Here is a 23423-nt window from a genome sequence, read left to right as displayed (position 1 = left end):
TCCTCCCAGCCATGCGGCGGACCCAGCAGTGTAAGGGAAGCAGCCACGAGGCACCCGCCGGACTCCGGGTGAACAAAGGGTGGCTTGACAGGGAGGGACCAGAGCCGCACCTGCCCTTCCTTCCAACCAGGCACTCCTCACCACTTCTTCCCCCGTGGTCATTGGGAGCGCCCACCCCACCCCGCCTGCATTCTTCTGCCACAGATGCCGTGTCTCCACTTGCCTGGCCGGGCAGGAGCTTCCTCATGCACAGGGTCGCACATGGGGCTGCTGCCGTGCTTTCTGTGCTGTGCCATGCCTGGGCACAGAGCCTCCTCTCCGCTTCTTCCCCCATGGACATTGGGAGCACCCACCCCACCTACCGCTCATCCCAAGGCACCTGTCGCCATCCCGCGCTCTCCAGCCTGTCACTGGACAGCCAGGCGTGCCAAGGTCAGGCCTCAGGCAGATGGAGGCAGGAGGGGAGCGAGAGCCGCATGCCGGGAGGCACCGCCCAGCTCAGTAAGTTGTGGTCCACCTGCAGGAAGAGAAGGATGGAGGAGGAGGGCTGGCGGGGGACGGGCACAGGTCTGCCCATGGGGGAATCTGACCAGCCCCAGCCTGGAGGCGGGGGAGAGTCTGAGGGAGCCCAAAGGGCGGCATCCTGGCACGCCTGGTGACAGGCTGGAGCATGGGACGGCGGCAGCTGCCCTGGGATGAGTGGTAGGTGAGGTGGGCGCTCCCAATGTCCATGGGGGAAGAAGCCGCAAGGAGGCTCCGCAACCAGTCCAGCCCAGTCCCGGCACAGAAAGCGAGGCAGCAGCCCTATGTACATCCCCATGCGCAAGCGCCCCCCCCCTGCCAAGCAAGGGTGACAGAAGAGTGTAGGCGGGCAGTGGAAGGCACAAGGAGCCCTGATACCAGCACAGCCCCTTCCCACTCTCCTCCTTGGAAGAGCTGCAGTGCTTAGGAGCCTCCCCCATGCCCCCCCACCCGCTGAGCAAGATGCCCTCCTGCTCAGTGCCCCACCCGCCAGGGCACCATTGAGCTGGCCACACCCACCGTAGCCACGACCACCCAGTCTGCCACAACCACCATAGCCATGCCCACCCAGCATCCGGCGATATGTAAGTGGGTTTTGGGATGCAATTTGGGTACTCGGTCTCTAAACGTTTTGCCACCACTGGTATGGGTCCTCTTGCTTGAGCAGGGGGATTGACTAGGTGACCTCCAAGGTCCCTTCCAGCTCTATTCTATTCTTCTTATTTGATGCAGTGAAGTTGCCATGTCGCCTTAGCAGAAAAATACCCCCAAAGCATAATGCTTCCACCTCCATGTTTGACAGTGGAGATGGTGTTCTTGGGGTCATAGGCAGCATTCCCCCTCCTCCTAACACAGTGAGTTGAGTTGATGCCAAAGAGCTCGATTTTGGTCTCATCTGACCACAATTTCACCTAGTTCTCCTCTGAATCATTCAGATGTTCATTGGCAAACTTCAGACGGGCCTGTACATTGTGCTTTCTTGAGCAGGGGGACCTTGCAGGTGCTGCAGGATTTCAGTCCTTCACGGCGTAGTGTGTTACCAATTGTTTTCTTAGTAACTATGGTCCCAGCTGTCTTGAGATCATTGACAAGATCCTCCCGTATAGTTCCATGCTGATTGATCATTGAAACTCCACGAGGTGAGATCTTGCATAGAGCCCCACACCAAGGGAAATTGACATTTTGTGTTTCTTCAATTTGCGAATAATCATACCGTTGTCACCTTCTCACCAAGCTGCTTGGCAAGTCTTGTAGCCCATTCCGGCCTTGTGTAGGTCTACAATCTTGTCCCTGACAACCTTGGACAGCTCTTTGGTCTTGGCCATGGTGGAGAGTTTGGAATCTGATTGATAGCTTGCTTTGTGGAAAGGTGTCTTTTATACAGGTAACAACCTGAAATTAGGAGCACTCCCTTTATGCATGCATGGGGTGGAGTGCAGAGTTGTAAAGCAGAGGTCACCAACCTTTTCATGCTGGCAGTCCATAGGGAAAGGGAAGAGGTGAGAAATTTGTGCGTGCACATGCACCAGTGCAAACAGGGCTGCGTGCACTCGCATGGGGCTAGGAGCCCTGCTTGTGCATGTGCATGCTGCCACTGCTAGCCCTGCACGCTTGTGCAAACAGGCCGCGCAACCCGCACAGGGCTAGCGGCCCCGTCTGCAGTCATGCAGGGGCTAGCCACCAGCGCTGCTAGCCCTGCGCACATGCGCCAGTGGGTCTGCAGGCCATTACACATACAGATTATCTGTATGTGTATTTAAAAATACTGGAAATGTTAATTCAGATCCCTGCTAAATTAGGATAGCAAACTATGTGCCTCTTTAGAGAAATTTCAGCCTATAACAAATTATATTGTATACATATTCTGAACAAAGATACTTTTTCCTGCTTTTAAGGAGAATAGTATCCTACTGCCTCACCAAGATATTACGAAAATATTCTCAAGATATTGTAATAATTACCAATAGTCATTCTCGGGGATATTGATATTCATAATATGTTGCTGAAGCACAATAAAAAAGGGAAAGGATGCCTATTATAGCAGAATGCCTGTGAAATTTAAACAAAATTTTATGCAGTTATATTTTATAAAATTTATACATGCATATAACGGGAATGTAATTTTATGCACATTAATATTATAAATGAATAAATGCAACTTTACATATGTGTAGAAGCATATAGTGTATGGATACATTTTGTCTTTGGCATCCAAAGTCTACTAGACTTACTGTATTTTGCATGTGCGCTCAGATATAGGAGTTTGAAGCTGTGTAAATCTGTTAGTCTTGGAAACAAAAGACATCAACTGCATAAGTTCTTTGAATAAGAACTTGTGATCATCTACCTAAAATTTAAATAATCATTTTGCCTTCGTGTGCCCTGCTATGTTCAAATGCTAAGCTTGTAAGCCGCCCTGAGTCTTCGGAGAAGGGCGGGATATAAATGGAATTTAAAAAAAAAAAAAAAATATTATATAGCTTTGCTGGATATAAATATATGCTTTAAATAAAGCATAACAGCTACTTTTTACACAAAATAAATCTGAAGTCATCCAAAGTCTGAAAGAAAAATATGCATTTTTAAGAACTGTCATGGATGTTTTTGATGAATTATTGATTATTTAACCATAATGCTTTTATATATAAACCCACATTTGTAAATATAAATTATAGCAACTGCCTTATAAGTAAAGCTGAGCTATATCAAAAATTACTACACCTTTTTATGCAAATTTCACAGAAATCATGGGGAAAAGACAGCATTTGATAGATAGGCTTTAACAACATAATCAGTATGAAAGAAACAGCCATGATTTTAAAGAAAAGTAGATCAGTTTTCCTAAAGCTCCTAAAGAAAATATGCAAGCTTAGTATTGTCGGCTGAAACAAACAAGGTCTCTTTTCTAAATCAAGCATTCTGCTTCATTTAATTGCCTGTTCTAGCTTGTGATATTGATTCCCTGCCTTGGAAGAAAGCTTTTATGTGCAATTCCCTTGATGTGAATGGCCTTTATTGACATTAGATGGTGCTCCATTCAGTTTAGGAATTCTGATGGTATTTTTTTTAATTTCTTTATGCAAAATAATCAGATGTCATTTACTACCAAGCACTACTGTGCTTCCCTACCCAACAATGAGCTAACAATCTGCTACCCCGTGTATATCCTCTTATTTCTAACTATATATCAAAGTCCAATATTATAAATGACTCTGTCAACTATAAGTCTTAACAGCAAAGCCTTGGATCAGTGTGATCTATAGAAAGGCCGATTGGAACAGAAAAGTCTGCGCCTTCAACATTAAATATGGAAGAATGCAATTCTTGAAGCAGACTAGCTATAGGCCAATTAGACTTTTAAAAGTTAGACATTATGGTTGAACTGAATCGACAGTCAAACTGATACCCAAAGTTAATGGCATCCGATCTGCAAAGTTTAGAAAAAATTCAAGCAGCTTCATATTGAAAAGATTTGTAGTTTTTCCCAAGTCTTCCAATTAGCTTTAGGATGCTTTATTGTAACTATTTTATTAAATTAATAAAAATACTTTATCCTGAAAAATAAATTTAGCACATTTTATAAGAAAACGCACAATGAAGCAAGTCCAATGCCCACCTATTGCCACCAGCTTTAGTTGCTCCCCCAAATATCTCCAAATTGTAAAGATCACAAGATGATAAAAACATGTTTATATAGAAACATTTAAATAGTACTGTAACTTCTAACAACTGATTTAGTAATACTATTGGTCTGATTTCAGAACTGAGTAACAGGAGCAGAATTGGCAAGATCTATTAGTTTGTTACTTGATTCCACAATGTACAAGCTGCTTTCTCCATGATTTGATACAATCAGGTTATTCACTGACCCTGAGCTACAAATACTACACAAGATTTCTTATAGTTTATAACCAATATCATTTTTCCCTAAAGTGTGCATTATTTGTTAATTTTACATATTTAAAGTCAGGTTTAAAATTGTCAGGCTTTGCCTTATATAAAGGGTAAAATATATACGACTGAAGAACAATATACCAATCTATGGATTAGAAAGTATGGACATATAGCATATATATTAAGAAATGTTTTGAAGGGCTAGAAATTACTGTAAGAAACCCCTTGATGTTAAAACTATGTATTTGAGCCAAAATGCTTTTTTTAAAAAAAGATACTTGTCTTTGGGAATGAGTCAAAGATAAATTGCTGTGTGTCTTTATGACTGCAGAAGACATATAGTATGTTGCAGAAAAGCTTGACAAGCATTTTTGAAAATATCCAATGTGACTAGTAAGCCAATGGCATAGCTAAGCAGAATGGCACTATGAATTTTTTAAATATTGATTACTAAACCCAGGTACATTCATAATCGTACTTACTGGGAGTGGGATGTAATAACTGTATTATTTACCTACAGTAGTCTAACTTAAACAGAATTCCAGACAGTTAACAACAAATAGACATTATTCTAAATGCAAGAATATATAACAGCTACAAAAACTGCAGCAATAGAAATCAAAAACATTAATAACAAGGTAGCACTTGTTAACATCAAAAAAATATATTCTGAAAAATATGGGGAAAGGATTTATTGCAGCTTGACTTTTCATGATGATTATGAAAATAACAATAAAAAATGTACTAATAACCAATTCCTTATTTTAACAATATGATTAGCATACTGAATATTTGACCCAAGAAAATAAAACCAATGTGATTAAATATTAAGAGAAAGAGTTAGATGGCATTATATGAAAAACTGACAGTACTTAACATTTTTATTACTTTGGGAACCATTTACAGTAACACAATTTTGCATATTAGGACCCTTAAGTACCGAGTTAGCTTTTTTAAAAAAAACCTATCGTGCACTATAGCAATTTTTTTCTCAGTTTAATAAAATGTCTTCCTCTAAAATATATTCCACTACAAAATTCCAAGACAATAACTCCCCAAATTGTATGCGTTAAAATAAAACCATGCTTACATAAGATAATCACACTATACTCTGAATAGCTTATAAGCAAACCTAATCTATTGAAATATTTTCCAAATGAATTGAATTCAATGGTTTTTCAAATCTGTACCGTTTAATGTTCATTCTGCAACCACCACAGAATTTACAGATCATTCATGTTCTCATTCCATTCTAGTAGTTTCACTCTTCTTCCCCCCTACTGTATCTACTTCACAAAATTCTATCACTTGAAGCACACACCTTTCTTTAATTTTAAAGTCCTACCACCTCTAAATCGTTACTTCCATATTGTGTTTTTTCTTCAAGTACCTTTTTGCAATACATCAGGTCTATTTCCCAGGTTTTGTTTGTTCCTCTTCTCCCAGTTACAGGTAGACAACAATGTTAAGCACTTTGAAAAGTTTAATCTACTTCAATGATTTTTTTTCCTAAACTAAAAGTGTTTGAAGTCAAGACTAAAATGTGCTTGTAGTAACATTAAAAAATAAAAATGAAAAGGATATTAGTTACTTTTAAATTTTTTTGCAGATGAGGATTGTTTGAATTACAAGTCAATATTCCAGAGGTCTTTTTTCATAAAGCAGTTTATTTAGATAGTTAAAAACTACAGAATAGGCAAGGATAGAGGTGGTTGGTGGTTAATTTTTTTCTAATTGTATAACAGAAGTATTTTAACCAGATCCAGTTAACTGAATAGATTAACAAAAACAGCTATTCCACTGAATTAGAAAAGGAGTAGGTTTTAAAACATTAGTTTCACTTAATTCAACATGTGTCCTCCAATACATCCGCCTCCTGTTTGAGTAAATCTTTTACACTAGTTTTAAATTCTATTTAAGAAACTCTGTGCTAGGGATTATTATGAAGAGTTTGTGAAAAATGTTTATAACCTGCAAAGTATAAAACAATTCCCTAATTATGGTAAACAACAGCATATTATTGCTATCATTAGTAATTGTGTTGGTGCCTTTTCTCAATTACCTTTAATGAAGTATTTTAAACAAATATATCCAGTTGTATTACGTTATCTTATGCATATGGCATTTATTAAATAGCAAATGCATTATTACATTATTGCCACTAATAATCCCTAAAAAGTTTGTTTCCAAACATGTTTCATTTAAGAAATCACTGTATGAACACTTCAATTTCTAATTTATAACATTAATCAGCTGATTTCAAGATTTTGGCTAGCTGATAATATAGAAATCTCAAAATCATAAAAGCATAATAAATTATTAATGGTTATGCACAAAATAGTCAACTAACTTTAAAATGCAATCACTATAGTTCAGGCATGTCAAACTCACAACGTCACATGAAACTCACTAACAAATTGATTCATTGAATATCTACTCAAGAATTTTTGCTTCAGCGTATAGTTGCAGCATAGAAAATATTAAACATTAAATTAAAAAGGAGATAGCTAAAAGTAGCTTGTTCATCAAAAGCAAAATAGATCACATTGTTATTAGTTTTTTCCCCCTTTAAACATTAGATGACCAGCCTTTCTTTTGCTTTCCATTACTTCAGCTCCAAATCTGTCCTAGCCTCAGAACTGGTATCAATAAAATATGATGATGCACAAAGAGTTCAGTCAAGGGGGGGATTCATGCATCTACTCCATCCCTGATATTTAATTGTGCAACAATTCATTTTCACTAACTGCAATATATATAGTCCTTGACTTACAGCCACAATTGAGCCTCAAATTTCCATTGGTAAGCAAGACAGTTAAATGAGTTGGGCCCCTTTTATGACCTTTTTGCCCCAGTTAAGCAAATCACTGGAATTAAGTGAATCATGCACTTTTTAAGTGAATCTGGCTTCTCCCATTGACTTTGCTTGTTGGAGGCCAGCTGGGAAGGTTACAAATAGTGATCACGTGACCCAGGGACACTGCAACTGTCATAAATACATGCCAATTGCCAAGAGTCTGAAATTTGATCATGTGACTTTGGGATTGCTGCAACAGTTTAAATGTGAAAACGGCCAGTAGTCCTTTTTCAGTGCCATTGTAACTTTAAACGGTCACTAAATGAATGATTGTAAGTCAAGGATTACCTCTCTATATAAATAAATCAAACGCAGATAGGCACAATTTTTATGATATATAAAAACAAATTTATGTCCACATATGCCAATAAAAACATGATTATTTCAGAAGCTTACAAACTAATTTGATATTCAAAGGAATACATAAAAGTACTTTCTCTAGGGAAAAACAAGGAAATTTAAATATATTTCCATAGTTAAAATTAGCAATGTTAATAATAAACTATATTTTGTAATGTAGCTTCATTCCCTGCTCAATTCTCTTACCTCAAAATAGTTCATATTGACAGTATAATAAAAAGTTACTCTAGTGACTTAATAATAGCATTTTTAATGTTCTACATTCATTTTAATCTTTGGGGAGTTTATACTTTTCAAAGGTTGTTCCCATAATACTTTAGCATTACAGTACTTAAAAACTGGTTGAGAGAAGTTGGTGTTAATTCATAGCTATTTTGTTTTTATCACTGTATAAGCAAGTAAGGCCAATCTAGGCTGTACATCCAGAAAGATAAGTAAAGTTTATCTGCTAAACAATCCCCAACTTAATGTGTTGCATATGTGCGAAGACTTCAACAAGCTAGCAGGAAATTATGAGAGCTGTAATTCAACTCATCTGTAGGGTGCTATACTGAAGATGACTGATAACATATTTAATTATATTTGTATTGGAAAAAAGGTTTCTAATCCCTCTACATTTTACACCAGCTGATCTTATAGAAAGAACTACAGTTACTCAACACTTTAGCAGTTAAACATCAAAACTATTATTTGGACACAAAAATGAATGGCATTTCCAGTACAATATTACATCCTACTTCTAGACTGACAGAAGTTGGGTTCAAGAGCATCTCAAGGCCACAATATTACTCATAGAATTAGTCTTGACATGCGGTTAAGCAATCTTTACTTCAATCATGTCTAGATTTAGTTCAAGACCCTGAATTACTTAAATAATGAATTTGGTCAATCTGATTAGAAACTCTTATCATTCCATTAACTAAGAAACATGGAGAATTTGCAAGTTTTACCATACTATTTCTAAAAGAGTATTTAAAAATCACGATTTAGAAAAATGTAGCATATTGGGCCTTTTTAAAAACCCAACTAGATGCACCATTCACTTTGTCTGCATTATCAAACATAATTAAACTGAACGTCAACTGATTTAATGTTCCTAGAAAGCACTGTTTATAGAACCAAGTCATGAGCTAATCAATCAATATTAGGAATATCGGAAGGCCAAGTACCACAAGTCGCCGTCATCTCTCCATCCAAATGTCTCTCTACTCCTGTCGATTTTGTAATGGCGAAAATAGCACTAATAGAACTATAGCGAATATGGCATTCACTAATTATCTTCCTTCGTGCGGGCGCCGTTTCTCTTCAAGAATCTGAATTCAACCCAGCTCTTAAAAGAACAAGGATCGGTCCGAAAAACAGCTCTTCTTTAAACTGAGGATCTGGTTGAATATTATCTCCCCCTGCTCTCCATCCTTTAAAAGCTGAAAACGGATTCTGGCAAGAGAATGGGAAGCGGAAGAAGCTTATCGCAGCCCGAGGAGCGGCCGCCCAGCTTCCCGCTGGGGTAGAGAATGGAAACATTGAGCTGGTTCAGCTCAGCCGGACTAGGCGGGGCGGCGGCTCCCAGCTGAGGCCGCTGCCGCCGTCGCCATCCAAGTCCGGCCGGCAAGAACTTTTTTTCTCCCCCCCCCCCGCAGCGACGAGTAAAGCGCGACTTACTTCCTCCTCCGTGCCCACGTCGCCTTCTCGCCCAACAATCCCAAGTAAGGGGCGGCCTCGGAAAGGGGCTCTAACTTTCCCCTCCCGCTCGAACTTATCTCGGAGAGGAAGGCAAAATCGGGAGAAGGAAGAAGAGCGAGGACTGGAGCAGCGCTTGCCCGGCTTCTCTCCCCTGCAGGGAGCGGCGGGGTCGGTTCCGCCTCCGCCATGTTCTCTCTCTCGAGAGCCTTGTCCCACCCGCAAAGCGCCAGCGCCGCCGCCGCCGCCGCCCCCTTCCTAGCCAGCCCTCAGCCGCTTCACAAGCACCCGTTGCCGGCCCAGTTCTCTCAGACCCGCGCGGCGCCGCACGTACTCCGTTTACACGGCCCCCGTACTTCCCCCACACGTCCCTTCTCCCGCCTCCTTCCCATAACGGCCTCTACCTACCGGACGGCGCCTCAGCTCCCCGCGTCCGCCGCCGCCGCCGCCGCCGCCGCCGCCACCCTGACCAAACCCTCTCTGGCTGCGCGCGCCCTCCCTCCCTCCCTCCTCTCTGTCTCTAGCTGGGCGAGGCTTCCAGCCGTCGCCGTGACGCTGCACGCCCAGCTTCTCTCTGATTTCCCTGGCCCAGTCCAGTGATGCTTGAGAGGAAAAAAAAGCGAGCGGGCGGGCGAGGGGGGGGGAGGGAAAGGCGAGAATGACCTCTCGGCTCTACTGGGAACGCGCACGCGCATAGCTCAGGCTGGAAACACCGCAACCCTCCCCCGTCCTTCCTTTTCTCCTCCCTCTTCCCCGTAACCTTACGCAGGGCCCCATCCTGTCTCAGCTTCTGAGACCGAGAAGTCGTTCGAAGCGCGTGTCCTGTAGACGCAGCGCTGAGAGAAGAGAGGGATAACTTCCTCCTCTCCCCCCCCCCCGCCTACATAACTCCCCTCGCTACGAAGCTCCTAGGTGTGGGAGGAAGTGATGTGCAAGGAACAAACACAGCCAGTGTGTGCTGGGCGAGGCGAGGGCAGGTTCGGTCGGGGAGCTTTCTTAGGCAAGGGGAAGAGCTAGAAAAAAAAAACTCTTGAATGCTAAAAGTACGTTCAACTTGGCAGAGGCAACTTCCGAGAAATCGTGTACCAAATGGTCACTTTTTAATATGGCCGCTCATTCAGGACTTAAATAATCGCAATTAATATAAAGACCGTTCCTGATGGGAGAGCCATGCTGTTCTTGAATCCCCGCCCAGTTTGGTAACCATGTCAGTTTCCGGTTTGCGGCTGAAATTACTTCTACGAGCTTCAGACTAGGGACAGCAGCACAATTGCAGGCAGAAATAGTTGGTGAGGTCTTCTTAAAAGTGGACGAAAAGAGATCTGTCTGCATGTAATTAAAGAATGATGTGCTGCTTAGTTCTTCAGAATCGGAGTGAACCGATATCTGGCACTAATGGGGATGGCTATTAAGAACTACTTTCCCTTCCTCTGCCAGAAGTCATTCTCTTGTTCCTCCTCTCTTAATGCTACCAAAATCAACTATGAGTAATATTACTGACTTATGCATGTTTCTGAAAAGTAATTCTGCTATAAGTCTTACTGCCAAGTAAACATGCACACAGGGCTGCTAGTTGGAATTATACACAATTTAACTGGGCATTTCTGAGTAGCAATGCATATGACAAGACTATTAAGATAGTTACAACTAATTATTAATAGAACTGAATCTGGGAAATTTCAGTAGATTAGATATTATATCAGATTTATAGGAGGTTGCACTATTGTAATAACCTTCCCAAGAAACGGAATATGGTGGAGAAAATTGCTAGCATAGGAGAAGGCAAATTGTATGCATCTTCAGTGTACGTATCTTCAAAATCTATTCCTATTTTTAATATATTTGTGATGGTTTTAACTAGCCCTAATAAGTGTATTCTGAAGGATACTAGATTCAGCAAATCCTTTGGTTAGGATTGTGGATATTCAAAGCCCTTTTACATGTATTGATTTATATTTGTGAACTATTCTGTGCAAAATAATACACATAAATGTATAATTTGCAAATACTGTACTACAATAATGACAGCTGGTTCAAAATAAGAGCTTTTATTGCAAGGCTTAAACCTTCATAGTTTTTAGTAAATTGACGTAGCTCTCCTACAGTGATTTCAAAATTCCAGTAACCAGATGGTTGAAGTCCCAACCCTTTTACACAAGTCCAGTTGAATGTGTTTAGATTATGCTCTTAATTCCATACATGCAAACATATCTTCTGAGTAAACAGGAAAGTTGGAAGCCCCTTGAGTAAGGCTTATATTTAGGATTTCATGTCTTTCCACGAACAGTTGCAAAAAAATGTCTGAAGAGGGCTGGCTTTATTATACAGAGCAATAGTGACAATAGTCATGTATTTACAGAGCTGTAATAAGATACATTAATATTGCATGTTGGAAATGATGAATGATGCTGTAAACAAAACAATAACAATTTAAAACCTGTAGAAATAAAAAATATGGAGAACATTTTGGAAAATTTCTAGGGGTTATCAGCCAGCCCTGTACATTCAGCAAATACCCCCATGCTGCTCCCATGCATGTGAGACAATGTACTCTTTGATGATAAGAACATGACCTCAATTCATCCCATTGCATTATTTAGAATAGAATAGAGCAGGAAGGGACCTTGGAGGTCTTCTAGTCCATTATAAATCAGAAGAAGTTGCCACAATCTTTGAGTCCCAAAGTCACAGCTGACAACTCCATTACAACTCCTACTCAGCATTTCATGCAAGTTTTTTACTACTTTCTTGCAGTAGTAATAGCTTCCTTGCAGAATGCCTGAAGAGATCATACAAGGCTCTCATAAGAAAATGGTCCCAGAATCAGCCCAGGAAATGAAGAAAAAAAAAGCAAGGGAGAATCCCAGCCAAGCAGTGGAGTTACCTCTGATATGATCTGCCATCAGCAGCTTAGAAAAGCTTATTGCAAAAGACTAGGACTCATGAAACAGTAGATAAAAGTCCCACTTGGCAAAGGTTTTTTTTTAACCCTCTCTAAGAAAAACCCTTCGTTTTATATGCCTGACTGAAAAATGTCAGATTGGAGTAGAAGCTTCAAGAACTTGGATCCATCTTGCAGCTTTGGTAGAGATGTTAGTTGGTTAACATTTCCCAAAGATTCCCAGGTCTGAGGCAGGGAACTTGTTGCTTCTCCTTCTCCACACAAGTACCTTGCCCTGAAGGTCTTTCATCAGAGCAAGACCTTGCAAGGGCTGAATCTGAAAGAGTGATATGACTGACTTGGAGACCAGTCAGAATTATTATGTAAATACTGAGCAGATGTAAGAGGAAAAAGTATAATATTTAAACCCCAAAACAGATGTATGTAGATACTGATTTCCATACTCTGCAGATCTTATGCATGTATATAAATTATTTTCTGCCCAACTTATTCAGTCGTGCCCTGATTGTGACTCTTCTGCTTTGGGCAAATTCTGTTACAATTTAGTGTCTGGAGGGTTGAAATGTACAGCTGTGCCTGGTGTGAAGCCTGATGCCATGCATGCAGCCATAACATCTGTAGTGCCTCATTTTGAAACTAATCTCTGGTGCAGTTCCAGAACTATTGGCAGATGATATGGCTCTCGGCCCAACTGATTCATCCTGAGACTTTCTCAAAATGATAAGTCAGGTTACCCATTCTGGAAGTGCCTGCATCTGGCATTATAGGACCTCAATCTACTTTGATCTACAGTAGCTCTCCCTGGTGTTCAGTCCATCAAAATAAGGCTTTAAACTGAGCAGGCCTCCTAGAGATAGACGTGAAGATAAATGAACCAACTTTCACCTCTGAATCTGTTACCTGATTTTACTTTACCTCATACTAGAATCAGTCCTATACTCAAGCACTCATCTGTAGTTGGAAAAAAATAAAACACAAAAACAAGACACTGATTTTCTTAAACCTAGCTCCAATCCTTATACCTGGACACTAGGAACATTGGGAATTATAAAAAAAGGAAAAAAAACAGCTACAGTATGGAGTAGATTTTTAAAAAATAGGCTTATTTTTTAATAAATAATACCGTGTAACATTTATGTAACAGATGGTATGATGGGGGAAATGCATGTGTTGAGAATATGCACAGCCTAGCTTTAAAGGCTTAAACTGTCCTGTGAAATTTTAACTTCTTTGTTGTATTTGCTGCAAGAGACTAATATGATTATTAGTTTTCTCCCCCTTTCTTTGGAATTAAAAGGCTCCTCAGAAATACTATACACGGTTATACAATATAAATATGCAAAATTGGTTCCATCCAAATTAAATTGTGTGTATACTCTGTTAGAACATGACCATTGTTTGCCTCAAATATTTGATTTTTCTGAATGATAAACAATCATTAATATAGTAGGTGAGCTTTATTAGGGCCATGCAAAGATTTTGTGTCAAAAGGTTGGATTGTGATTCAGAGAAAACGTGTCATAGATACATCACCTATTGGAACCATGTTAAAGCAGCTCCAGCTTTTCAGAGGATTGTGGCTGCTTTCTGCAGCTGGCATGCGATTCTGGAAGAAGACACTATAGGTTTAACATATACTCAGTGCTTTTTTTGTAAAAGAAAAAGGTGCTGGAACTCACCCATGTCATACAACCCGCCTTGCCTACCCTAAAAGGTTCCATCCAAAAAAGGTGCTGGAACTCTGTTCTGAGCGTGCTGTGACAAAAAAGGCCTTGCATATACTTAACAGATGGTCTGTATATGTGCCCACATGTGCTCCAAATCACATTTTGCCCTTGAATCTGGATCACTGCAGTTTTAATGTTTACCATTCCTTATTGCTGACAATGACTATCAGTTGTTAGTTTCAAGTATTTACCCAATTTTATGAGATCAGAATATGTAAATGTCAACATATGCTGCAGATTTTATGGACAAAAGATATTTATTCATTACTGCTCTAGCCATGGATTGCCATGGTATTTTATTTCTCAGTCTCTGTCATATCTCCCAGAGGGACAAGTAATGAGAATACAAGTCTAAAGGAAAGGTGTACCTATAAATCAAACATGAGAAGAATTTCCTTTTAAATGCTCCAGGATATTCTTGGATTCAAAGAAGAAAGGAGTTTTCATTTGAAGTCATAGCATATTTTTCAAGTAATGAAGAATTGAAATAAGGAAATTAAAAGTTTGGATTTTTATATTAGTTTTCAAAAATATTAAAACTGCATGAAATTAAGCCCTTGGCAAATCTCACACAGCCTTATGGTTGCAAAAATATAATCTGAGCCCAGTATTAAACAGATCCAAATAATTCACAGTTAAAAGAATTAATTATGGCCTTAGAAAATTGCAGAAATAGACAACTGGAAGTAAAAGTTTTCCCTAGAAAGAATCTTCTTAACTCTGTGATGAATTGATATTTTATCCTTTGCATTTGAAACATTGAAGTACATTGTTGACGAGTAGTATTCTCATAAAATACATTTTGAAAGATTACCTGAATATGTTTTAAAATAAAGGACTTTTGCTTTTTTTAAAAAATAATTCCTCCATCTCAACTCAATGTTTTCATGCTCTGCTGTGATATATCATGCCATGCTATTTAGAGTCCCCTAACTCACCAAAAAGGGGGGTATTGGTTTGGAATTGCAGAGTGGAGGAGGGGTGGGAAAACAGTACTGCACCCAAGCAGCCTTCCTCTTGCATTAGCTTGGATATAAGCCAAGGACATTCAAGTCTTTGGTTCTCAAATATAGAAAAAATCATTTACAGATACACTTCTCTGTTTTGTATCCTTTTTTGGATATCATTACAGTTCATTTGCTTTCACTGTTGAGCAGGAAGTAAATAGTGTCAGTATGTGTAACATCCAGCTTTCCGGACAGATTTCAACATAATCTGGGCAGATCCAGTTTTGTTATACCTGAGATCACGAATGAAAGTGATAACTTTGGTATTCAGATGGTTTAGAAAGGTGTGCAGAATTTTTTGGGACAGAGTAAGATTTCCTTTGTCTTTGAACTAATATCTTGGTGGTTACACTCCAAAAACTAATTGAGAAGACAGGATAAATGTTGATTTAAATTCATGGTGTTAATAGTAAATATACTTAATATATTTTTTCTACTAGTTTTGTGATGAATTATTCTTTTTTAATGTCATGTTACCATTATGCATTAATTCATGGAGGTCTTCTATAACACTACATGAGTGTTATAGTGTTGCAGAACAGAGTGTAGTCCTGATTTAAATGGAAAACCTTTCCCAGATGAATCTTGCAGTAGGTCCCTCCAGAAGTTTGGCAATACTGTTAGCGTTCATAATCTCTATCTGCTCCTCTTGCTGTCTGGACCTGATTTAAAATACATAAAGGATAAAAAGTTGTCTAGAGAAAAATGTTGTAATTTCATTCCTATGGAAATTGTGGTTGTTTAATACAATTTAATGCCTAGTCTACTATTACAATCAAAAACACTCTTTGTTTTGTGTTTATGCCTGATCTTAAAATGACAGAAGATGTTGCTTGTATGTCAGTCTTGTAAATAATGTTGGGGGAAAAAAAGAATTCTGAATTTAAAATGACATCCCCTCCAAGAAAAGAGCAGATATAAAAAGAACGATAAACAGAGACAAACATTTTACACAATGCACCTTGTCAATTCCAACTCAATGAGCTCAATCTTGGGGATTTTTCCCCTCCACAAAAATGTATATAGTATGTGATGTACAGTATATGGCTGTGTACAGTACTGGGTAGAGGCCACATTGAAATAAAAATCAGGGCTGGAACAAAATATACAGTGTAATGAATGAAAAGTAAATTTAATCTGATCTATTAAATTAATTGATCCCTCAACTGCTGTTATAAAATCTAAAAAAATGATTTATGATAATCTTATGAGCAGCCTTTGAGTAACTTGGAATGATCACAACCTCAGCTGCTATCTTGGGGAAAAAACAGAATGTTCTTTGTCACATAATGAGATTGAAACTGTCCTGATTTTATATTGGTTCAAAGGTTCTCTGACCTCACTGATGGGTGGAGGGAATAGGGTTATCTGATCAAGTCCTTGATAATTCCAGGCTGTTGTTGTTGTTCCTGTTGTTGTTGTTCTTCTTCTTCTTCTTCCTCTTCCTCCTCCTAGCCATCACAGTAGAATCATGGTTCTTTAAAAGTGCTATCCTATACTACCTTTTCAGCCCCCCACCCCAAGCTCAGTTCACTTGCTACAATAATCAGTATAATTTTTAAAAAAGCTAACATTCACATCAAAAGGCTCTTTTAGTAAGTTTAAATATCATTCAAAATGCACATCAGGCTGCTTTGTATCATAGGGTAAGCAGAATATAATAGAAATACTGTAGTAAGCTTTATTGCGTAGAAGAGCCAGCCCTATTATTCTCAGCTTATGCAGATGACACAAGGCTGATATGCCAACCTGGCCGAATGAAGACAAAAAATTCCTTTATAGTACAGAAGAATTTTGGATAAGATTAGGAAAAATATTGAACTGTCTGTTCATTCCAAACAGTATAGCTGCATTTCAAGACCCAAGTATAAACTTTCTTCATTAAATGGTACCTCATTAGTCAGAAGTACCATTTTTAGCTAATGGTCAAACACCAATTGAAGAATGATCTCAACTTGGCGGATAAATTTAACCTATTTGCTCCTCATTTTTTTGAATTGTTACACAGTTATCCTTCCTTTTGTGGCATAAGCTAGAGTTACTGGATAAGATCACATATCGTTCACAAGTATGTCAGCAAAACAGACTTCTATGCTCTATCTTGCATCTTCTTGAGTGAAAGAAATTTCAAAATAGGTCTAGCTGGAAAAAGCAGGAAATATTTTTGATATTCAACTGTCAAAATTCCTTTTTGTACAAATGTACAGAATGAATAATGCTGATGTTGATCAACATCAGTATGAGATAATATTTCACCAAACCCCAGAAACCACTGTCACTGCACCAGTGATGAGTGATGAGACAAATTGATATACTCTCCAAATAGTTCTTACGTCCCAATTCCTTACTCACATTAAGTCATAGCACATTAGGAGCACATTTGTTTTTTTTTCTCTCCTTACAAATTGGTATTTTAATGACTACTATTCTAAATATTGTATAATTGATATGGATATGGAAATGAGATAAATAAGAACTGGATTACATTACCAGATATTGAAGAAAATTGTGTAAAGGGAAAGGAGGTTATTTAGCAATATGAAAACGAGAAGTCTTAAACGTTTCAATTTCAATATCAATATAAAATTAAAGCTAGGAAAATAGATAAGGTGTTTGATGTGTTAAAGGTGGAATGTTAAAATATGAAATATACTAAAAGATATATATATATATATATATATATATATATATATATATATATATATATATATATATATATATATATATAAAAGGGACGCGGTGGCTCAGTGGGTTAGGACGCTGAGCTTGTCGATCGGAAGGTCGGCAGTTTGGCGGGTCGAATCCCGAGTGCCGCGTAACAGAGTGAGCGCCTGTTACTCGTCCCAGCTTCTGCCAACCTAGCAGTTCGAAAGCATGTAAAAATGCAAGTAGAAAAATAGGGACCACTACGGTGGGAAGGTAACAGCGTTCCGTGCGCCTTTGGCATCTAGTCATGCCGGCCACATGACCACGGAGACGTCCTCGGACAAGCGCTGGCTCTTCGGCTTTGAAACGGAGATGAGCACCGGCCCCTAGAGTCGGAAACGACTAGCACGCATGTGCGGGGGAACCTTTACCTTTACCTATATATATATATATATATATATATATATATATATATATATATATATATATATACACACTATTAAATGACTGATGGGTAGCAATAAGAAATATATTAATTTAGATAAGAGATAGTATGTATTAAAGGGAAAAAAGAGAGGAAGTATTGATTATAACTTGGAAATTTGTAATAATATGTATTTGTCTGTATATATATACAGTGAAATCCAATTTATGAGGACGACATCAAAAAAGGGATAGTTTTGTTAGTTTTCAGGTATAGCCTTCTTATTTATCTAATATAATAATTCTCAGACAATAATCACCTAAGAGAGTTTAACAAATGTGAGAGGATCCATTCAGAAGTATGTGAACTATTGAAGCATTAGATTATTATTTTTTATTTATTACAAAAAAATTATATGATCTTCGAACACACTCTGGCTGCCTTATATAAATAAATACAAACTTAGTGCAAATACAAACCCAGTAAATCCCCCTGGCAACAACAATCAAACCACCACTTGATCACTTTAGGGTCCCCAGGCCCATAGGCAGAACAGTGACTTCAGGGCCTTTAGAAAGAGTGTCAAAATGCAGGCAATATTCTTTCTGCAAGGGGGATGTTCCACAGGGAGGGAGCCGCCTTGGTCCCACCTTAAGAGAGGGGACCCAAAACATATCCCGCCTCCCCCCTCTGGTGGATTGGATAGATATAATGGAATGTTACACACTCTTCTCACTTTGGATTGTTGAGAGCTAACATATAAGATCTGTTTAATAGTGTTCATTCTAATGCCAGATCTTACACCTTTTTTCTCCCCAAACACTTGAAAAGTAAAACAAAGCAGAAAAGAACAGTTCATTTGAAAATAATGGATCCCACTGAAAGAGTATCTGAAATATACATATCAAAGTAGAATCTCCTTTTGAGTCAAGCTCAGTTTTATGGACTGCTTGTTAAAATTTTATGGCTGCCCAATTCTCTGAGTGATTTAAAATGTATAAGATTATAAAAACAAGGAACTAGAATAAAATATACAGTAAACACCCAGAACCGAAAAGAGAACAATTGAGTAACAGCATAATAATAGAATTAGCAGAAACCAATCAACTCATGTTAGATCTTTCATTCTAGATGGCTCACCCCTCATTCTTCCTCTGAAGAAGAGCCTGGGTTGTGAAGAAGAACAAAGAATTGGGGCATTCAAATATCAGGAGGAATGTTGTTCCACTGGGCACATGCTACAACAAGGAAGTCACACATGCATGCCTTTTTCTTAGCAATAATACAGGAATGGTTCAGAGTCGTCTTTGGATTTGCCCATCTAACCTACAACCCTGATCTTCCCTGCAGTTCTCCTATTCAACTATTATCCAGGCCTGACCTTTTACTTTTAAATACAAATGGGGCCAGACAGTTTTACATATTTTAACATGCCATATGTTAGAAGCATGTATTTATCATATGTAAAAATATAGGTTTGGGGGAGTGGGATTTTTTGGTCCTAAGTGGCCTCTGAGTTTGGTTGTTTTTCTGCAGACATTTCATTACCAAACTAGGTACTATAACATCATCAGTCTAGAAAGGGGAGGGGTTCCTCTCTTTTTATAGTGGCTTGCCCTGGCAGTGTTGGTGTAAGTGTTTCCTGGTTGTTCCTTTATTAGGCTGTAAGACGTTTATTGAGGATGTATACAACGTTTTATAGGAACATTATATATGTATTGATCAGTACTAAATTAGAAGTTAAGAATGACTGATTTAACATAAAACTACCAGTATAAAAGTCACAATTAGTTTTATTTGTAACTGCTACTATAACCATCAAAAAAGTTGCATGATTTTTAAGTAGCCTATCAGCCAAGCAGGATTGAAGAGATTCTTTGCCTCAAGTAAAGGGAAAGGCCTTTGTGACCCTCCTCAGACTAGGGGACCAGAAATAGACACCTTTCAAGTCTGTGTTTTATGTCAATGAACACAAGTGGTTTTGCTTTATTTATTAATAAAATGTATATACCACCCACTCATACAGACTCCAAGCAATGTTTATATAAAGTAGAAATGGCATCATAAAATTAAAATATTTTCCAGATCATAATCCCACCTTAGCTAAAATAATAACAAAATCAAATTCTAAATTGCTACCTGGACATTATCTGATTAGCAATCAAAGCATATTGAACAGCTTTTGGAATGACAGAAGTGAGAGAGGGCAAATGCATCTCTGGGGCATCATAACTGATTAAGGATTTAACCATTGTGGGGAAAAAAGGCTGCTTTTGGTCCAGGCTATTCTCACTTCTTGACAGGATGGGAGCTAAGCAGGCTGTCTCTGGTGACTTCATAGCAGAGTACTTTTCAGTAAGGTGGTTCCTAATATAGCCCAATACTGCAGCAGATAGAGAGTATGTAGTAACCAGCACTTTTCATTTGATCCAGAAATCTACTAGCAGCAATAGAGTATAGGTGTTATATTGAAGTAAAGGATTCCACCCACTAGCAGTCTGGTTGCTGAGTCTTAGACAAGGTGTAATTTCAGAGCTATCTTCAAAAGCAGTTCCAACTAAAGTGAATTGTGGTAATCAGGATGCATGGTGATAAGGATATCAATCACCATCAGCAAAGGACTGTAACTGGCATACCATTTGAAGCTGAGCAGCAGTTTCCCTGATCATGGCCTCCACTTGCTGTTGAAACAAGAGATGTGAATCCAGGAAAACCCAAAAGTCACAAGCCTGTACCTTCAAGGGAGCACAACTCCCATTTAGAGCCACAACTGAAACCTATGTTTTGGAAAGCCAAGATGTTTATTTATAAATAACTCTATTCTGTCATGGTTACATCCAGTGCTTTTTTTTGTAGAAAAAAAGGTGCCAGAACTCACACATGTCATACAACCCACCTTGCCTGCCCTACAAGGTTCTATCCAAAAAAGGTGCCGGAACTCCGTTCTGAGCACTTTTTCTGAAAAAAAAGCCCTGGTTACATCTAACTTTTTAGGTTTTAGCTTTTAATATTGTTTTAATTGTTGGGCTTAATTAATTTAATCTATTTTAATTTTATACTATTTTTATATTGTATTTTATGCTGCCCTGTAAACTGCCCTGAGTCCTTCGGGAATAGGGCGGTATAAAAATTTAATTAATTAATTAATTAAATAAATAAATAACTTTTTCTTCCCATCCAGTCCTGCACAATCTGTCATTACTGCACAATCTCCAAGGCATCTTCATGTTCTGACAGTAAATAAATTAACAACATACCTCACTCCAAACCAATGGAGGAAAGTGTGCTAGGAGTTTCATATAGATATTGAATAACATGGGGTAGAGGGTCAAGCCTTGATTTACTACAGATTGAGTAACCATGGACTTGATTGTTCCTTCCCTATGATTATCAGCTAGAAATGCACACTCGGATAACAGCATCTGTATTCCATACTGTCTATACACAAAGGTGCTCTACTAATGGTCAGTAAAATTGGTGCCAGGTAAGAGTCAAAAAACATCAAAGGTGGCTGGACTTAGGTTTCTTTTGGAGGTATAGAATCCGTCCTCAAGTCTCCTATGTAGGAGATGACTGGACTGAGCCCGAGTGGGGTCAAATACATCAGACTGATGATGCATCTCACCCCACTCTAGGGCTGAGTCTGGTCATCTCCTACATAAGAGACATGAGGACCGGTCCTTTTGGATGAATGGTTGGCAATGGCTTGAGAGGAACTCTCCCAATTGAGTTACCCTCTAACCCATCCAAACTTGCTACAGACAAGGAAGTGGCTGTCTTTTCCTGGCAGCTTGACTATATCTTGTCTGCTCACATCCCCTTTGGATTATAGGCATACTGCTAGGCAAGCAATTAATTGATTTAATATATTGCATTATATTTACAAAAGGTTATGTTGCATTATATTTACAGGTAAGATTAAATGTTGTGAATATGATGACATCAGAGAAGGTTGCCTAAACGTATGTGATAAAATGTCCACTTCACTTAATAGAAATATTTTTCATATAAGGCTATTTGACAGTTATCTTCTGTTTGAGAGAAAAGGGGCTTAAAGAAAACTTATTCCAACCTGATTTTCCTTCTGAGAAATCTGAAAGATGTCATGTTGGGGGATGGCAGCTTCAAGCTTTTTGCCTCCCCTGCCCCCCCCCCCCCCGGCCTGGATCCTTTATTTTTACTAACTTTACTTACTTGGCTTTGGCCTCTTGAGGCCCACAGAAGAAGCAGCATTGAGGTCATGGAACGGGACGTGTCTAAATGTTCATTGTTGGGAGCTGGCTTGATGGTTTCAAGAGAAACAAATGGGTGAAACAAAAATATATTTAAGCACTTGTTTTCAATGTTTCTGAACTGTGCTGCCAGTCTTGCATTTTGCCACCAGCATTAGTGGGGAGAAATGCAAATGTCTGACGTGAAGGAGTTCAGGGTCTGCAGAAATGGAGTTACAGATACTATGTAGGATGCTCAGCCTTCATGGAGTAATATATTCCAGTCTGTTGAAAAAGATTTTAAATACAAGGCAAATGAACTCACAATTAAATGTTAAAACTATAAAGTAGAAGAATTAGGCAATTAAACAGTAAATGCCTAATTGCTTTTATTTCTCAATAGCAGTAAGGTATAATAGATGTGAACTGATTCTCATAGACATCTTCATCATGTAACCCTAGCAGCAAGTGTCAACTTCTGCACTAAAACAGTCAGAAAATGTTCATTGATTTTTTTTATTGTGAGCTGCTTGTACTTTGATTACAAAAATCAAGACATAAACGATGCCTAAGCCTGAATGTTCATGTCACCTTTTGTCACTAATGCAAAGTGCAGTCAAAAGTTCCATAGTCCTCCTTGTTGGTGGAACAACAACAAAAAAAAAGGATGATGAGAAAAGTAGTGGAGCCCAGAATGTGTTACACTTCATTCCGTCTTGCTAAACTCAGCTTTGGTATAACTTCCTAAAGTAGAGTTTAGCAGTGTTTCTTGTTTGCTTTTGACTGGGTAAGTCATGATTTATGATTCAGTAGCTTATTGGATGAGCCCAGCCAGTGCCTGAGTACGGTGTGCAAAGTCAGTCAGTGTGAAACAGAAACAAAAAGATAATCTTTGAAGCATTTTTCTATAACCATCACAGCTAGGCAAAGTAATGTAGTATATAAATATTGCAATTAGGGCTATTCAAGGTAATTCAGAGAGGCATTCATGCAATGCTCTCAAAGTAGGTGCAGCTCTTAAAGCAATAATAATGTGGCTGCTTCAAAGTCCTTTCTTAGATTTCTGATCATATGTGTACACACATGAAAGACATTTCTCTGGTTTTCCTGCCAAAGAGAAGTGAAATGCCTTCTATGCACATGTATGCATGCTTAGAAAATAGGAAGTAATTACACCAAAAGACGCAGCAACC

At 38.7% G+C, this 23423-nt stretch overlaps 1 protein-coding gene and 1 long non-coding RNA gene across 6 annotated transcripts in view; both read right to left on the bottom strand.

Moving 5' to 3' along the window:
• The window catches only part of RAP1B (RAP1B, member of RAS oncogene family), a 33590-nt gene extending 23776 nt beyond the window's left edge, over positions 1-9814 (bottom strand). Inside the window, exons 1-3 of one of the 4 annotated variants that reach the window (XM_081331645.1) lie at positions 8803-9139; positions 2754-2809; positions 2484-2571 (exon numbers count right to left, since the gene is read on the bottom strand). The gene's annotated coding sequence lies outside the window, so the exon portion shown is untranslated. Of the gene's footprint in view, positions 1-2483; positions 2572-2753; positions 2810-8802; positions 9140-9295; positions 9645-9721 lie in introns of those variants that run through there. The other 3 variants (XM_081331644.1, XM_081331647.1, XM_081331646.1) reach the window with 3 other exon arrangements.
• A 5663-nt stretch (positions 9815-15477) lies between these two features.
• LOC308670362 overlaps positions 15478-23423 on the bottom strand; it is a 33086-nt gene continuing 25140 nt past the window's right edge. The window contains exon 3 of one of the 2 annotated variants that reach the window (XR_014027007.1): positions 15478-15611. This is a non-coding gene — a long non-coding RNA (uncharacterized lncRNA). Of the gene's footprint in view, positions 15612-22468; positions 22516-23423 lie in introns of those variants that run through there. The other variant, XR_014027008.1, reaches the window with a different exon arrangement.

Source organism: Vipera berus (assembly GCF_964194415.1).
Source record: "Vipera berus genome assembly, chromosome: 6".
NCBI lineage: Eukaryota > Metazoa > Chordata > Lepidosauria > Squamata > Viperidae > Vipera > Vipera berus.
This window is presented reverse-complemented; position numbering and strand designations above follow the sequence as displayed.